The sequence below is a fragment of the Emydura macquarii genome, unplaced genomic scaffold, assembly GCF_026122565.2.
Source record: "Emydura macquarii macquarii isolate MOO-44397 ecotype Brisbane River unplaced genomic scaffold, CSIRO-AGI_Emac_v2 contig_3692, whole genome shotgun sequence".
In the NCBI taxonomy this organism is placed as follows: domain Eukaryota; kingdom Metazoa; phylum Chordata; order Testudines; family Chelidae; genus Emydura; species Emydura macquarii.
In genome coordinates, this window is record NW_027133829.1 from 7,704,673 (window position 1) to 7,722,132 (window position 17,460).

Consider the following 17,460-nt stretch of genomic DNA (forward strand, 5'->3'; position numbering starts at 1 on the left):
TTGCATTACTGTCGCACTTGCAATCTATTAGCACATATTTGAAGGAGACCTCAACCTCCCCTATCATTATTCTGAACGTTGGGAATGATCCTCCTGACAAATAAGTCAACGACAAAATTCCTGTTGATTTCAGCGGGACCAGGACTGGTCTCCCATTCAATAAAATAATTGAAAAGTAAGTGGTTTCATGCCGGCCCATATGCTGTATTGACTGATGTCAGTGAGAGTGCAGCATATGGCATGCCAGTAATGGTAGTTACTTGTGCTGCTAAGACCCTGGAACTGCCTCTTATTGAGTTAGCATAAGCATTTCACACTGTGTCCGGTGTGTATGAGTGTTTACTCTCTAAAGTGCAATCGACCTAGCTATCTCAGGGCATGAAGGAAACTGGAATATGGATGAAGAATGAATTGAGCTCAGGGAAGACTGATGTGACGGTGACAGGAAGAGGGGAATTCTCTAGTAACTGGCAAGCGCTGCCATATCACCCTTAATTGAAGACATGTTCCCATCAATAACAAATGTAGTGACAGCTGGGGTCATGCTGGATTGATCAGTGAGCCTAGCCTAGACACTCATAGAGGGACAGTCATCTAAAGAACTTTCATCTGTCTCTGATTCTTCTGCTAATAGCTGGCCATAGTACTTCATGTGTACATCACCGCCAAGCTGCTGTAGTGCAGTTCTTATTTCATGGGTTTACATGAGAAGCTCACACTGAATCTACAACTGATGACTCATATAGCAGCCAACACCCTGAATGAACTGAGCTGAAGACACCATATTATGCCTGTGCTTCAGAGCCTGCACCTGCTCGCGACTCATGTCCATTTCTGAGTTCTGGTCTACCAAGTCTTTAAAATGGGTTGGAACCGTCATACATCAGAGACAGCCTCTGCCTCTAGGGCTCATTACAACAGCTCCAGTTGTCTGGCACAATAAAACTGATACTGTTTAGGTATGAACTCAAGGGAGCCGGGCCTAGCTACTACAGGGAGAGGTGCTTTAGAAATGCTTAGATCAAAAGCAAGCTCTGTCTTATCTCTTCTCCCTTATCTATACCTTTCATTTCTCCCTCCCTCCTCTATTATTTCTTCAGTTCTGTAAAGCAGTTCAGGATATAATGGGGATGAAAGACTTTATACAGTGTTGTGCAGAAAACCTCAGTGGATGACACGTCTCTTTTATAGTGATGGTGATAATGGTGAGGGGGGAGATGAAGAAGATAACAACTAACTCGTCAGGTTGTTTTTGCAAGGGACGGTGAAGGCTGTGGATGCTCAGCTCATTCTTTATTATCTTTGCCTCTCTGGGCTAAAGTGTTTGTAAATTTGCTAAGTGTATTAATAAAACTATTATAAAGTTTCCTAAGTTGTGAATGCTGCAACCATGCACATCTGGGCTCCCAATTGAACAGTAATTCTCATAAAACTAGGCCTGATTTTGGGACCACAACCTACCAAATTTCAGAGTGCTAACTGGGAAAACGAAATTGTAATATAATCAATATACAATCAGGCACCAGTGCCAAAGCATTGCTTTATGTTTTTGTCCCTGGATTCTCTGTTTCTCCTTCCCATTTTACCTATCCCTTCTTTGCCCATGTTTGGTATGTCATTATTAATATAATAACATACAGTGTGGGTAATCTGATTGGACTCATCTCTCCTCCTTTACAAGTAGTGACAGTGGCAAGAAATATCTTCTTCCACTTTCAATTTCTCAATGACTGTTCCTGTTCTTCTGAAAGGAGGATCCAGACTTTGCAATGCACTCCATCTGGAGCTGACTATGTAGACTGTGCAGAAGCTGCCATTCAGACGATACTCAGGTTCCTGCCTTTTTGTCAAGAAAGACCGATGAGAACACATCACACCAGTGCTCCACATGCACCACTGGCACTCTTTCAGTTCCTAATCTACCACAAGGTCCTGGTCCTACCAAGGCCATTAATAGACTGTGATCTGACTGCTAGCTCAGAGTCCTCGTCTCCATCCGTGACCCACTGAAACACTGAAGCTATGCTTAATATGGATGCTGTGGGTGCTGGAACCCTGGCTGAAGCTTTCACAAGCTGGGGCAGAGTGTTCTCAGCAGATGGTCCGCAACTATGGAAGTCAATGCAAAGAGATTAAAATGTGTCCAAGCCTTAGTATGTTCAGAACATAATGCTCAAATGGAGGATTCCCACACCTAGCCAGCTGTCTATCTTTGACTTTACTTCATGTGAGATATTCAATAATTCAAAGCAAGCTTATTAAAACGATCTTAACTCGCAAACTTTAGATAAAGCATTGAAGAGCTGCATTAAAAGGTCACTGCCAAGGTGGTTTTCCTAATTTTTAAAAACGTTCTTATTCAGTTACCTATAATAATTCTTGAACGGTTGACTCTGACATCTGATTCCTCAGTGTAATTGCTTCACATTTATTATTGAGTTATTATTTATTATTTAATCTCTTATTAATGAGATTCTCATTGTTGGGCTGTCACAATGGCTTGTTGTTGCAGAGCGGCTCATAAGTGCTGGGCTCTGTCCACTGGTTTATTATCGCAGAGCTGTTTGTGAATGCTAAGTAGTTGACAGAAAAAGGTATTGAACTTTGAGAGAAGTAAAAAAAATTGCATGGGCTCTGAAAATAGCTATAAGGATAAGTATAAATCATGTGGGAGAACCACCCACTGCTAATAGAGACCCTTTCAAACCGATTTAATCACAGCTCACCACCCTCCTTTATATGAGCTGATGCTCCAATTGTACCAGTAATTGTTTGCTCTCTGTTTCCACTCCATCCCTTTCCACCTGGTCTCTTTCTTCTTAATATTTTATTATGATATTTCAAATGCTTGTATCAGCTTCTTGTTTTCTTTGTCTTGTTGTAACTCCCTATTCTTGGCCTGTATTTGCTACACCAACTGTTGTTCTTTCATTCATTCACACAGTATGTGCACAGCGGGGGAGGTCTAACCGATCACTGGTACACGGATGGGGGTCATGCAGATTAATTGATGGCTGAGTCGGCTTTAAACGTTGGAAATGCCTTGTTACCTGGCAAAAGGCACCATTGTGAAACTGGATATATTAAGAAGACAGGTTCCGCTATCAAAGCACATGATACTTATGTCCTTGTTGTTAAACAAACACTTACGAAGCCATAAGCTAAGCAGCGTCCATCAGTAGGGTGTAAATGAGCTCTGCTATAACTTGGTACAGCCTGCCCTTCCTCAGCAAAACAGGATATCTTGTACCTGCAGTTACAAGTTTAAGCACTCTGTAAAGCTGCCAAATCGTTTTTGTGAAAACAATCATTAGCATGAAGCACTGTGCAATTAAGCAGACCCAGGATGTATTTTCAGCCCCGTGTGATGCTATGAATGTAGTCCCCAAATCAGCAGGATACTTAAACATGTGTATAGCTTTAAGCACATGAGTGGTCCCCATTATAGCCAAGGGAAGTCCTCAAGTACTTGAAGCTACAGATATACATAAGCCCCTTGCTAAATCAGGTTCTTAGGCAAGCACTGGCCCTTCATTTATTTAATTATTTTAAATTCCCATAGTAATGTTTTTGTTCCCTAGTTTTCTGTTTTCCATTAGACCACAAGAGATGACATTCTCTTGGTGCAGATTTCTAATCTGTGAAACCATGGACAAATATTTATTTTTGATTACTTTAATTTATGCTGTGAAGCAAACTTCTTTATTTGCTGAAGCTACAAAACCTTCAGCTGATTACTTTAATTATGGACATTATCAAGGAAGGAGCCAGAGAGTGGTTCCTTCACAGGTGCTGGGGAGGTAATGCATCCTACAGCAACACAGGGCTGGCAACCCTAAGATAACAATATATTTACCCAGCATGATTCATCCCTGCAGGAACATTTGAAATTCATAATATGTGGAGTGAGGCTGGGCCCTGGGGTGCTTTAATGTTGATAAGTGAATGCTGCATGTTATCACAGGTTTCAGAAGCTGAGCTTGAGAATTAGATGAATTAATGAGAATCTGCATCATTCTGAAAGGAAACGTTTGAATAATAACTAAGTTTCCAGCAAGTCAGTTTTCCAAGACAGAGAGATGTATGAGGGACTGGCCTTTTGAGAAAGGCTGAGCTTTTTGCGTCCTTGGTAAGAACAGAGATTTTTCAAGGAGAGACATTTAAAAGTAGCTAGAGATGGGTCAAGCCACAAAGTCCTGACCCAGGTCAGAAAGTCCCGAAATTTGGGGGTGTTTGGTTATGGGGTTTGGTTCTGCCCATTATGGAAAGAAGGGGCCAGTCACAAAGCCTGGACCCGAGTTCCTCAAAGTTTTTGATACTCAGACCCAGACTTTTGACTGTTTGTAAAAATAATCTATTTACGGACAAGATGCGGAAGTCCTTATTAACGACTAAAACAAAAGCTGCTTTGTTTCCCAACGTGTTTGGTAAAGTTTCTGTTTTTCCTCTTCATGGCTGGCTGGAAAGCAGGTGCATACAGTGTCATACCTTAGCCATCACTCTTTACCTGTCTTCCTTCTTCTGTGGTTTTGAAGACATACCTCCTGTCTGGCTCTGAATTCAAAATGGAAGACAGGTCATTTGTAAACTGAGATCCTGCTATAAGGAGGATTATGCAAAGAAGATGAATAAGCCAGGTTGATCCCAGGCTCGGAGTATCTTTTACTTGTAATGGTCAGGATTAGGATCTGAAAAATGGCAGAAGTTAATAGGAGAACATTTATCTGCATCACTCCAAAGCCATATGACACCAATCTGACCTAAGGAGCTCCGCACTCAGCTCTGATTTATACCAAAAATCTCAGAAGTTGTCACCAAAATTTCCTTGTTATCTTTTTTTTCAATAACCTCCTCTCTCTCGCAGTTAAACCTTTGGAAAATTCTTTTTTACCACTACACTGACTGCCACATTTATACATTTTTTTTTACACTCTATCCAGAGGCAAAATAAAGATGAGGGCAGGACATGGGTCTCATATACATTTAGCCAAATTATGCATGTAAGCAATATGTACTTTACACCGAATGGGAACACATGAGCTCTATTCGGGAAATTTTTGGAACAAAGTGGTGACACAAGAGGACTCTACATTTAAGTGGAATAGACACTAAGAATTTTTATTTCCATGCATCCCTTTTTCCAAGGATGACAAATCACTTTAGAAACCATAAGTTTAACCTCACAACAACCCATTAATAATATTGATACTTAGCTTTTGTATAGTGTTTTTTATCTTTCAATCTTAAAGTATTTTCCAGGTTTTGTTCTGTTTTTTTCTAATGATAGAAAGACTATAATTTACTCCAGATGTAAAGAAAAAGAGAATTTACTCAGGATTGGCTCACCTGATTTTTCAAGAGAGTTTTCTGATCACAGCCGTAAGCTTGTGTTTTCTGTGGCTTTGCACATCGTGCACCCAATCTGTAGTTCTTTCGCAGAAAAAGCTTCAAGGCGAATTTTACCTGATTGGGATCTCCGCGCCAACAGCATAATCAGTGCTTTATGAGGGCCTCTGAATTGACAGCATGATCAAAGTATGGGAACATCTACATCAGGAGAACCACATGTGCTTTAATAATTAAAATGCAAACATGATCTATTATTTGTATCTCCATATATAAAGCCTTAGAGATGATCACTAGATCCTTAGAGATGAAAGGCACTGTGAGAAAATGTTACTGTTAAAAATAATAATTCTTATATAGCAACAGAAGCCAAATATTATGGAACATGTACAAAGAAAGGAGGGAAAGGCAAACATTTTATATACAATTTTAATATGCAGGAGTGGTGCAAGGTGTCCTTAATTGGTATTAGTAATTTACAAGCTTGTCGTAATAGACTTTTCTTCTTGTAAACTTGACCATTTTTCATGGCTTTGAGGCAAGCTCTCAGGCTCGTAACTAAAGAGGACCTCAAGCCAAAAAGTTCAGATTTTTCCAGGGTGAATATTTCCAGTGTTTGGATCCAGTGTTTATTATGGCCTACTACAGAGCTATGGCCCAGCCATTGAATTTACTTGTAATCAGATTATATTTCTGATCTATATTTCATATAATTCATGTTACTAAGTATGAGCAGCTACCTAAAACCTGATAAATCATCCCTATGCTGAATAAGAAAAGCTATTGTCAACATCTTCATGGTGATTGGAGAGACGGCACCCATGCTAAGTAAAATAATACATTGCTTCCCTATTATTAAGTAAAAAATGCATCTGTCCCTCTTACTCTGGCAAGATGTTAAATCTGTAGCCATATCATCTTGGTTATAGTTATGTCAGATATCATCAGCTAAGCAGAGTTGAGCCTCAGCTGTTTTTGGATGGAAGATCATTAAGGAAGTCCCAGCTGCTGCCAGAGGTAATGCGTGCAATTTCAGTAGGTAGTGCTCTTCTTCTGGATGGGCCATGGAAGCTGAGCTGCCTTTTCAACCCCAGAGTGAGGAACATTTGTGCGGGAAGCTTGCAATGCCTCCGGGCTCCTGCTATACCTGTCCTGAGGTTCAACAGCCACCATATTTTTCCAGGCTATGCTGCAAATGCTGATTTCATTTTAAATGTCAGAAGAAAAATATGTTCTAAACAAAGAAGCTTACGCATCCCCTATAGGAATTACACCTGAGCAAGCACAGACTTGCCTTCAGATATGATTTACAGTATGACTTCTTTATTGCCTGTTCTTGATCTGCAGTTGCAGAGTCTGGCATTGATTATCATGCCAATTCCATGATGCTTGGATGGCCTTATGACTGATGACAGACAGCACAGAGCACATTGCCTTCCAGCGCCATCCACACCATACTTCCTCCACAGTGCTGATCAGAGAGATGTCTCCTGTATTGTTCATAGATTTGGCATTTAGGGTTCAGACGATCCTCCCAACTCAGGCTAGAGCAGAATAGGTGAATGGATTTGGCATGTCTTGAGACCGGAGGTTGTTATCATATGATCTAAGGAAGCAGCATAGCCTAGGGGAGAGGCTGGTATACTAGGACTCAGGGATCCGTGTTCTGTGACAAGCTTTGTCACTGACTTGCTGCATGATCTGGGGCATCATAACAAAATCTCAGTGTGACTGTGGTGTTCTGAGATCTGTAGATGAAAGGTGCTGTGTAAGTGCTATTGTTATTAGTGAATAAGGATGCAAAACATTGAATGAGCCTTTGTGTCCCGCTGCTTTAAAGGTGGGCAGTCCCCATTTTCTTGTAATTAAAAGTGCAGTAAATAAGGGGCTGATTCAGGTACTCTCCTGTCCTCTGTCCCTGCATTGCTGCTCTGAATAATGCCAAGTACAGAGGCTTGGAAGGTTTCCGTCCTTTGTACCATCGTATACGTGCTGAAGGCAGCATTTCATGAAAAGATATTTTAAAACTTTTATCTGACTCTTTTATTCTGGGGCCAGCTTTTTGTGTGGTGCTATAAAACCATAACTCAGTTTCCACAGATGCCTGACTCTCCATTTTATTTGTGTTTAACAAGCAGTGCAGATTAAAAGCCTTTTTTACAAGGGCTGTTGCTATTGTGATCTCTTCTCATAGATCATCTGCGGCACAGTCCAAAGCCATTTGTTTTATGCCAAGTCTGTTTCATAATTTAACAACGTGCATTTATTTTTTAAACCATAAAATATAGACAGCAGCTTGAAAAGCCACACATTTTCATACTTTCAGATATATCACCATTGCAACTGAGGTCCCTTTGTGTGATACCTGGGATTTTGGATAACTGAATTTTACTTCTAACAAGAATAAAAGAAAATCATGAAGACTGAAATACCCCTATGTAGAGGTGAATGCTCCACTTAAGGGGTTGAATTTCTTTGTTAATGATTTTGTTTTATTCTTGGTGCAAGTGAAATTCAGTTATTTCAGCGCAAGGCCTGTGCTTCACTTAAGCCCTCAAAATAGATCTTACGTGATGCAGTAGCTTTGTGCTGACTCTCTGCCCAGGAATGAACTGCACTCTAAAACAGAGCTGGGTAAATACTGCAAAAAAACCCCAGAGTGTTTGCAAATGTGAATTCGATTCAACACCTTTTGCAGCTCTTTGTATACATTTGCCATTCAAAATTGTACAGCGTGAGTGAATTTTTGTTTTCAGGAATATTCATGGAAAGCGAAAGTCTCACAATCACTCGGATGTGCAAGAATTTTCATGGCCATTTCGAAATCTCTTGAACTTCCCTCTTGTTTGTTAAAGGGTCACTCATCCTCCTGTAGACTGCTGCTGGCAGGTGCCGATCGGCTGCAAATATCTCCAATGGCCTTTGATGGGACACTGAGTTACTACAGAGAATTCTTTCCCTGGTGTCCGACTGGTGGGTCTTGCCCACATGCTGAGGGTCTAAGTGATCACCATATTTGGTGTCAGGAAAGCATTTCCCCCCAGGGCAGATTGACAGAGACCCTGGGGGTTTTTTGCCTTCCTCTGCAGTATGGGACACAGGTCACTTGCAGGTTTAAACTAGTGTAATTGGTGGATCCTTTGTAACTTGAAATATTTAAATCATGATCTGATGACTTCAGTAACTCAGCCAGAGGTTATGGGTCTATTACAGGAGTGGATGGGCGAGGTTCTGTGGCCTGCAATGTGCAGGAGCTCAGACTAGATGATCATGATAGTCCCTTCTGGCCTTAAAGTCTATGAATCTATCCACTCAGGAACCTGAAAAAATACCATATAAATCAGATGGCCAATCATGCTTTACAAGATAGGAATAGTCAAAGACATGGCTGAATTGAACAGAACAGGAAAAGGGCTAAATAACAAATACATTATTCAATGCCAATAGTTCACCCAACTGTGTAAGTTGTAATTTGCATTTATGTAGCACCTTTTCTCCTATGATCTCAAAATGCATTAATTACTTAAGCTTTAAATCCATCCTCCTACCCCCATTAGGAAGGGAAGTAGAGAGAGATAAGATATGTGAAATCAGCTGGAGGAGGGCAATGGATGGTTAGATATTTGAAAGGATGCTCGATAGGTCAAATGGGAGAGGAGGAGAGAAGAATGGTGGTAGCAGCATAGTCCATTGTCACAAGAGAGTGTTCCATATAGAGGATACAACACCCAAGTAATGTTACTAGCTCCTCATACTATTAATTCATTTTTACAGCAGATATTTGTACAGTGGGAGACACAGGTCCCCCTAAGGCAAAACCAAGGAGTGTGTGAGCTTGTGGTGAGGAATAAAATGTCCAGTTACCACATGAGATGCAGACACAGACAGGGAGTCCGCTGACCATCTCTCCTGTCCAGGCCCTCTCCAGGGGTGGGCAAGGGGGACGGTTGCCCAGGGGACCGGCAATTTAAAAGGGCACAGGCAGATGGGAGGATAGATATGTATCCTCCTCCCCTCCACACACCCTTCTTCCTCCGAAGTCCCCGCTGCTCATGCTCTCCGCCCCTCCCCTGAGCTGAGCTGATGTATTACATACCAGGCAGGTTACCGGGTGGCTGAGGAGATGGTATTTGCTACTCAGCTTTCCAGGTTCATCAGAAATCTCCCTGGGGAGTCCAAGGGACCCGGGAAGCTGAGTAGCAGATACCACCCGGGAACCTGCATGGTGCATAATAAATAAGTAAAAACTTCCACTCGGACCTTAGCCATCTCTTTCTAGAGGGGCCATGGACTGTTCTGCCGTGGGGCCGGGAATTGCTATTGGTGGACTGCTCATGTCCTACCTTGTGTGCTGAGGTTTCCAGTCTCCTGCCCATATATATTGGATGATAATATTTTATACCTTTGGAATGTATCCTTTAATAAAGGAGTGCCATGAAGCTAGGGTTTTGCAAGCCTATACATGGCAGATGAGGCTGAATGCCCCAGGAGAAGCAGGTGCAGCAACGGCAGAAGTCAGCAAGAAGAATTCACGCCTTTCAGCAAACCAGTTAAATTGCTGAATCTGAATAGAAACAAGAAGACAATCTGTTAGATTATGGAGTGAGCTCACAGGATCGCCCAAAGCAGCTAAAACAATTATAGAAAGTGACCAAGCTTAGCTATGTCTGTGCACTCTGCGCCCAAATCTGAGCTCAGTGTAAATCCTCCATTACGTCACAATCAGTGGAGTTAAACCAGATTTAAGCCATTATAACTGACACCAGAATCTGGCTTTACTCTAATGTAATTGAGGTCTGGTCTACACTACAGGCCTATATTGATATAACTACATTGCTCAGGTGTGTAAAAAATTCACACTCCTGAGTGAAATAGTTATACTGATCTAACCTCCTGGGTAGACAGCACTGTGTAGGTGGGAGAGCTTCTTGTGGAGGTGGATTAACTATGCCAATGGGAGAGCTCTCTCCCGTCAACTTAGAGCATCTTCATTAATACACCACAGCAGCGCAGCTGTGCAAAAGCATTTTAAGGGTAGACTTGCTCTGGAATGAGAATCTGGCCCCCTCTGCTTAATACCCTTATTGAATCACACAAAGATCTGCCTAAAAATGACTTTGGTTTGTAATATGAATAATCTGCTGGAATAGGCAGCAGCTCTAGGGTGAAATCACCCGTAGTGATGGATTTCACCTGTAGTCTTTATGCGAACCCAGAAATAAAGCAGCAGTGGAATCCCAAGAGAAAATGATTCAACTTGACACAACACTAACAACCCCAGTAATGCAGCCAGGATTTCTCACTTCCTGACTTGTTCTGGGTGGAGTAGAGAACCCCACCCTAAAAGACAATGAATGCCTTACCACATAATCACAGGAAATACCCATTCAATGTGGATTTTTCACACCCCTGAGAGATGTAGCTAGGCCGATGTAAATTCCCAGTGTAGACAAGTCCTAAATCAACAGGGTTGCTGACTGGGCTAAGACGGACAGTCTCTGGGACAGAAATCTCACAGCACTCTTGAGTCCATTGTCTTCCAAGGTCCAGTCAAAAGAATTGCCGAAAGTGGGTGCTGAGAGCACTCAGCACGGCTCAGGAGACAGGTAGGCAGCACATTTCAGGTTTGGGTCCCAAGAAATTTGAGCCACTGGCTACTGATTTTGAGGCCTGGATCCCAAACAATATGGCATACTGGGTGTCTGCAACAAAACATGCCACCTCAAATCCGACGGTGGTGCTTAGAAAAAATGAAATCTTCTCGCAGATCTGGACCCACTGCAGTTCCTCCTCTGCAGAATGAATTCTGTGGTGAGTCCAGAGCAAAATATGAGACCTGCCTGGGCTAGCCCATCACTGTTAAGGTCCCATCCTAAAAGTACCCAGCTACTTACTGCTCAGCACCACCGCCTCGTGGCTCATCTGGGAATAAGCTCACCACCATCCTCACCATGTCCATTGGTCGCTCAGCCCATTGCCTCAGTCAGTCGCTCCCTGGGCCCTCTCTCTCGCCAGTCAGGAGCTGCAGCGCCAATTCTTCGACCAACTCACGATCATCCTCCCCTTTTGGGGTCTCTTCAGAGTCTCTTTCCACAAAGTTTCCCTAGCCACTGCGCTGACTGCGCCATTCCCACAGCGGCCCGCCCTCTCCTCCGGGTTCCAGTCCAGGGACCCGCAAACCAGCAGTTCAGGCCTATACTCCCTCAGACTTTACTGCTCCTCTCTAGACTGCTTCCTCCACTGCCTTCTTCAGGTGTCTGCTCTTAGGGTGACCAGATGTCCCGATATTCAGGGCTTTGTCTTATATAGATGCCTGTTATACCGCACCCCATCCCGATTTTTCACATTTGTTATCTGGTCGCCCTACCTACTCTCCCCCTTGTATCAGAGAGTGCGACTGCAGCCCCTCTATCCTCAATTTCTACGCTTAGAAGCCCTTGCCTGTTCCTGCCCGGGTGAGTGTCATTCTCAATCAGTATCACTGCCTCTCTTGCCACCGTAACCCCTTCAGTGCTGGTGCGGGGTGAACACCCCTTCACACTACCACTTTACATACTGTACCTTCCGACACCAAGCAAAATAGGCTTATGCAATCCTGCCATGCCAATGTCTAGTCAAGCCACTTATACAACACAGATAATACAAGAACCGCCCCCCCCCACCTCCCGCAGTATCACCTTGTCTCAGTACAAGTTCTCCAGACTTCAAACTTCAAAAGACAAAAATCAAACTGATGCCAAAATGTGGGATGATGGTTGTGAGGGGGAAAAAGGGTCTGATTCTCCACTTAATTATGCTAGTTTTACACCAGTGGAATCGCAGCAGCATATAGCTGGTGGAGCAGACTGGCGAATCAAACCCAAAGTCCATACATGAAATCTTTGTATGTTTTTAAAATGTCTTTATTTCTCTGCCACTCCTAGAAAAGAATGAAAATATGGTATAAAGTAGCTTTCTGCCATCCTTTCCCTTCCTCTTGAGAGCAATCCTAAGAAAAATGAACAAAATTTAGACCAGGAAACTCAAGAGAGGTGCATCCACTATCAGGCCTGAGTCTAGCCCCATACCGTTTCATTTGGGGGAGATATTATGCTGGTTTTGTGCCTAGAATCAGAACCTGGTCCGAAGAAGTTAGCTAATAAAGGTGGCCTAAAAAAAGTAAGTATATGTCATCACTTTTTCATTACATGAAAATTTTTTATTTTCTTGGAAATTTTCTGTGAAAAATTTCATTTTTAGATGAACATTTTTTAAATGAAATGTTGAAAAAAAAGTAAAATAATTTTGAAATTTTTTTTAAATAAAAAAAAATTTCAAAAAAATTTCACTGAAGTGGGAAAAACCCACTTACTCCCTCACTTTCTTACTTTTTTCTCACTGGCAAAAGATAATGAGGAGGTAAAAAAGTCAGAGAACAAATTTTTTTCCCTCACAAAATGAAAAATTTTATCCAAAATGAAAGTTTTGATTTTTTTTTTTAAATGTGTTCACAAAGCATTTTCCATTGAAAGAAAATATTGATGGAAAATTTTTGACCAGCTAGAAATGTTGTACCATCATTTGGTTTCATATCTTGTTAATACTAGAGACGGTTACTTTGATTCTAAATCTGTCTTTTTGTCCCTTCTTCTGACTGACGTAATTTCTCAGTCATAGAACCAAATCCAGCTCAATTAAACCAGCATAAATCTAAAGTAATACATGTAGGTAAAGAGCAGAATTTGGCCTTCCATATTTAATCACTATTCTTTTTTCTTTTTGTAAAATTTTTTTTTATTACTTACAGAAAAAAATGCATTTTATTAGACACGCACTTCAGTGATTGCATAACATCAGTCTCCAATGGCCAACTGAAAATCCCAGAAGGTTCAGGGAGAGGGTGAGGCTATTTCCATTTGTTATATTTTTGTCATGACTTCTTGTGTTTGGTCCCTTTCGCTCCAAGCCAAACAGTTTTTAAGGCAATCCATGACTATCAGCGAGGACTCATTGGAAGTTGGCTTTTCTGTTAACTAATGATACATGTCAGCGACCCTGCCAAATCTGTGTTAACTTGCTTGGTGCTACCCTTGATAATTTTCCTTGTTGTCTTTCTGGGAAGCAGGCAGCTCCTTGGCACTTGTGGATGTCAAACATTTATGGTAATAGAACAAGGGAATCTGAGAAAAATCTGTATGGCATGGAGGTTATTTATTTTCTAAATACAATGAGGCACAGCTGAGAGCTATGTTAATAAAATAGACTGAGTTTCAGTCACCACTTGCTTTCTACCAGGAATTCAAAAACAGCAGGTACCTTATGTAGAAGTATTAGAAAGGATCCTTGCAGGGTGAAAATAGGGCAGGAGATTAAATGAAAGAGATGCCGTATGTTCTGTACATTTGCCATATTATGGGGGTTGGACTTTTTCCATGTTAGGGCCCATAACTCTGAAGTTTATTTATTTTTTCATTTGAACGTATTTTTTTAAATCTCCCTTAGATCTGAGCTACTTTATTTTCCATTTTTACTTGTTTCTGTGTTAAATTAAAACACTCACATGATTCAGGAAAAGGTGTGTCCTGCAAAGCGATGTCATTGTGAGATCTGCTCCGTGAGGGCCAGTTCTGCACCCCCCTGTGCTGGTGCTGTGGGCCCATCCTGCAGTGGAACTGGTTCTGCTGTACAGGAATAAGTTTAGGAGAGTCAGTGCAGGGGGGTGAGCGTGGTATGGAACACGGCTCTTCAGAAACGCCCTTATTTTGCACTTTAAAAAGGCTTACAGGGAGAATCCTCCTCCCTTGCCCCTGTGGATTTCCCCGTGGCTAGTCAACGTACTCAGACTAGGCGTGGGATATATATATTTGTTCCTTCTATGGTGCGTAGACCCTTGCATGGGCCCTCTGCGCTGGGGTGAATTTCACTCTCAGTGCACAAGTACCTCAAAGAGTTAATCTTGGATTAAAGATGTGGGGTGACATTTTCAAATGTGCCTAAATGACTGAACGTCAGCGGGACCTGTGCGCCTAACATCTTTTGAAAACCGATCCATTCTAGAAAATAACCCATGTTATTAACAGAAAAGGGGCATTTAAAAAAAAATTCTCTGTGAAACTCTCCACTTAATGCCACGATTCCATGTAAAAGGACAGCTCCTCTCCTCCCGTGCATCTCCCATCCTGCCAGTGAGAATCCCTGTCAGAACAGAGCAGCTCATTGCTGCCGAATGAGTGTAGGTAGGTTGGGCACACATTTTCTCTGGAAGGTGTCCTGCCAATGTGGATTTTCGTTGTTTTCTGTGGGCGGTGTAACTCTGGACATTTCTCCAACACTCAACATCTTATTTCCCAGGGAACCATTGTCAGAGATGTACCATCTCAGGCTGCTGTCCAACTCATCTTGTTGCATTTGGCCTTTCCGTTTCACAGTCTCCCTAGTGTTTGTTTAACAACAGTAACACTTGCAGCATGCGGCTAGGTAGACAGCAGAGCTGGTGAATTGTCCATTACACTTGCTGTGAATTTTGGCCCTGTAAGGGGTTTCCCACCACAGCCCCTCTGCTTTGGTTCCCCTCTGGGGAACAAAGGATTCGAAGACCGTCCAGCTTGCAGTCACCAGTGCTTTTATTTACACGGTGCATGTGAATCCCCACCACCTTACAGTGCCTTGCTTGGGCCAGCAGTCTTTGAGCTGTTCAACGAGATAGGCAGAGCTTCCACCCCTTCCCCCTCTTTGCTTCCCTTGTTCCTTCTTGGCCAGCATATAAACCCTCCTGGGTCAGCTAGGCAGCTGCTGCCCCTTACCTACTCAAGCCTGGGCAAATGCTCAGCCCGCCTACGCTGACAGCTGCTTTCCCTCAGGCGATCAGGCAACAGCCCAGCTAACCAGCTCTGCTGCCCTGAAGCTGCTTAGTCTGGCGTGACAGGGGACTGGCCAGGGGGATCACCACCCAGCATCCTGTTACAGGCCCTTTTGCACCCAGTGAACTCTTCACAAGCTGATCCTGATTTGCTTCAAACACGTTAGTTACTCCTAAGTGCTCACCGAAGGTTTGTATAAACAGTTTTTCAGACTGAAGGTCCTTTTGCAAAATGTTCACTTTGACTGTTCTCCAGTCACTGTTTTTATTTGTACTGTGCCGCTTGATTGCCGAAGTCATATGGTGTATTGTTTCTGTCCACTGATTGGATGACTGAAACATTTTAAACAGGAGAATCACTTTCTGGCACAGTTTTTTGAAATTAATAAGAACTTATGCTAAAATTGGTGAAACTTTTTGGGATTCACAAGGACTTTCACAAATTACCAGAAGTTGTCCAAATGCTAATGAATAAGGAGTTTTATCTGACCCCATGAACCAGATTCTGTACTTTCATACATGGAAACATCTGTGAATCCATTTTTTCACTATTTGACCAATTATACTAGGTAGATTTTGACCATCATGTGTAACTAACGGCTTCAGACCAATGTCTTAGATATAGGTGGAGGCTAAAAGTCATATGCATTCAACACATGTTGCAGGGGGCTCATTGGTCAAGGAGGCAAGGTGAAAGCAGCTACTTATCACTCAAGACCTGCAGTGAAGAGAAGGAAAGTTAATCTCAACCTTTACCCACTGCACTTCATTACAGAGTCCCAGCAATCAGATTTAGTTGCTTCACCGCTGCATTCCCAGGCAGCTTCTGTGATTCCCTGGGCTGCAGGGCAAGGTTTCTAATCGCCAAGGTCACCGTGGAAGATTGGAACATCCTGGGGAATGTCCGAGGTCACGAGGGAAGTGCCGTTTTGCCCCTCACCCTTAGTTCACGAAGTAGTGCAGAAATTATTAACCTCCGATCTATATGCCACTCTAGGCCAGGATGGCATCGGTGATAACTTCTGGCTCGGACCGCCAAATCCCAGCATGCAACCTGACACCTGTCAGGGCATACATGTGCCAAATTGTCCACATACACAAATCAGTGGCACAGAGAACAAAGGGTACCAAAAGGAGCACAGGTCTATTTTGTCTCCAACACTAAGGCTCATATTATCAGAGCCAGCCCTATAGCCATGAGACACCGGGCAGCACTTTAGCCACCAAAGCATCTTTCCCCAGTCAAGAAATAACTACAGATAAGTTGCCTATTATTAATATTTATTATATATTTGTATTGCGGTAGTGCCAATGGTCTCCAACCAGAGGTCAGGGTCCCATTGTGCATGTATTATTATTTATACATAGTATAATACATAGTATTAATACATAGTATATTAGTATTAGTATAGTATAATTATTTATACATAGTATAATACATAGTAATACATAGTATTAATATGTAGCTGTATTATTATTTATTTGTATTGCAGTAGCAATTAGGAGCCCCAGTCATGGACCAGGAGCCCCATCGTGCTAGGTGCTTTACAAACAGAGCACAAAAAAGAAGGTCCCTGCCCCAAGGATCTTACATCCTATAAGAAACGAACATAGAAAGCAGATAGGCCAGCACTTCCACTCTTGTGCTTTGGCAGACCACAGCTTCACCATGTGAATATCTTGTTCTTGTATCCTAGCACTGTTTGTTGGGGGTGTTCTCCTCCAGGTACCCCAGAGGCCATGGCTAGTCACCGATAGGCTTCTTTTCAGGCCGTAGGTTACTCATGATGAATTTCTCAAGTGATGCATAAGATGTGGACTCTGGGCATTGAGTCAATGAGTGAATCAGTGAGTGAGGTCTGATTGGTTAAGCTGCTGCCATGGCTTGAATGTGCAAAGCAGAGGTACTTTAGGAGATGCCATTGCTAACAGATATAGGTGTGGTCTTCTACTCTTTTGTTCACAGTCTTTGTGTGGACATGCAGTGTTATAATCAAAATCAAGTCTGAATCACTGGCCACAAACCCCAGGGAAACATGTCAATAGGAACAGAATTGCCTGAACAATTTTTTGCAAGCATTACATCTTCATCATGGGTTATACATATGTCTTTGAAGTTGAGAATGACAACAATATGTGGCTCCCAGGCGCATTTCCAGCATATGAATGTATCGTGTTTTCTTTAAGCTGTGAGAAGAGAGAACCAACAGCACACTATAACCAGACCAGTTAGTTCAGTTTAGGACATTTATCTTTGAGCACACACTGTGTATGGA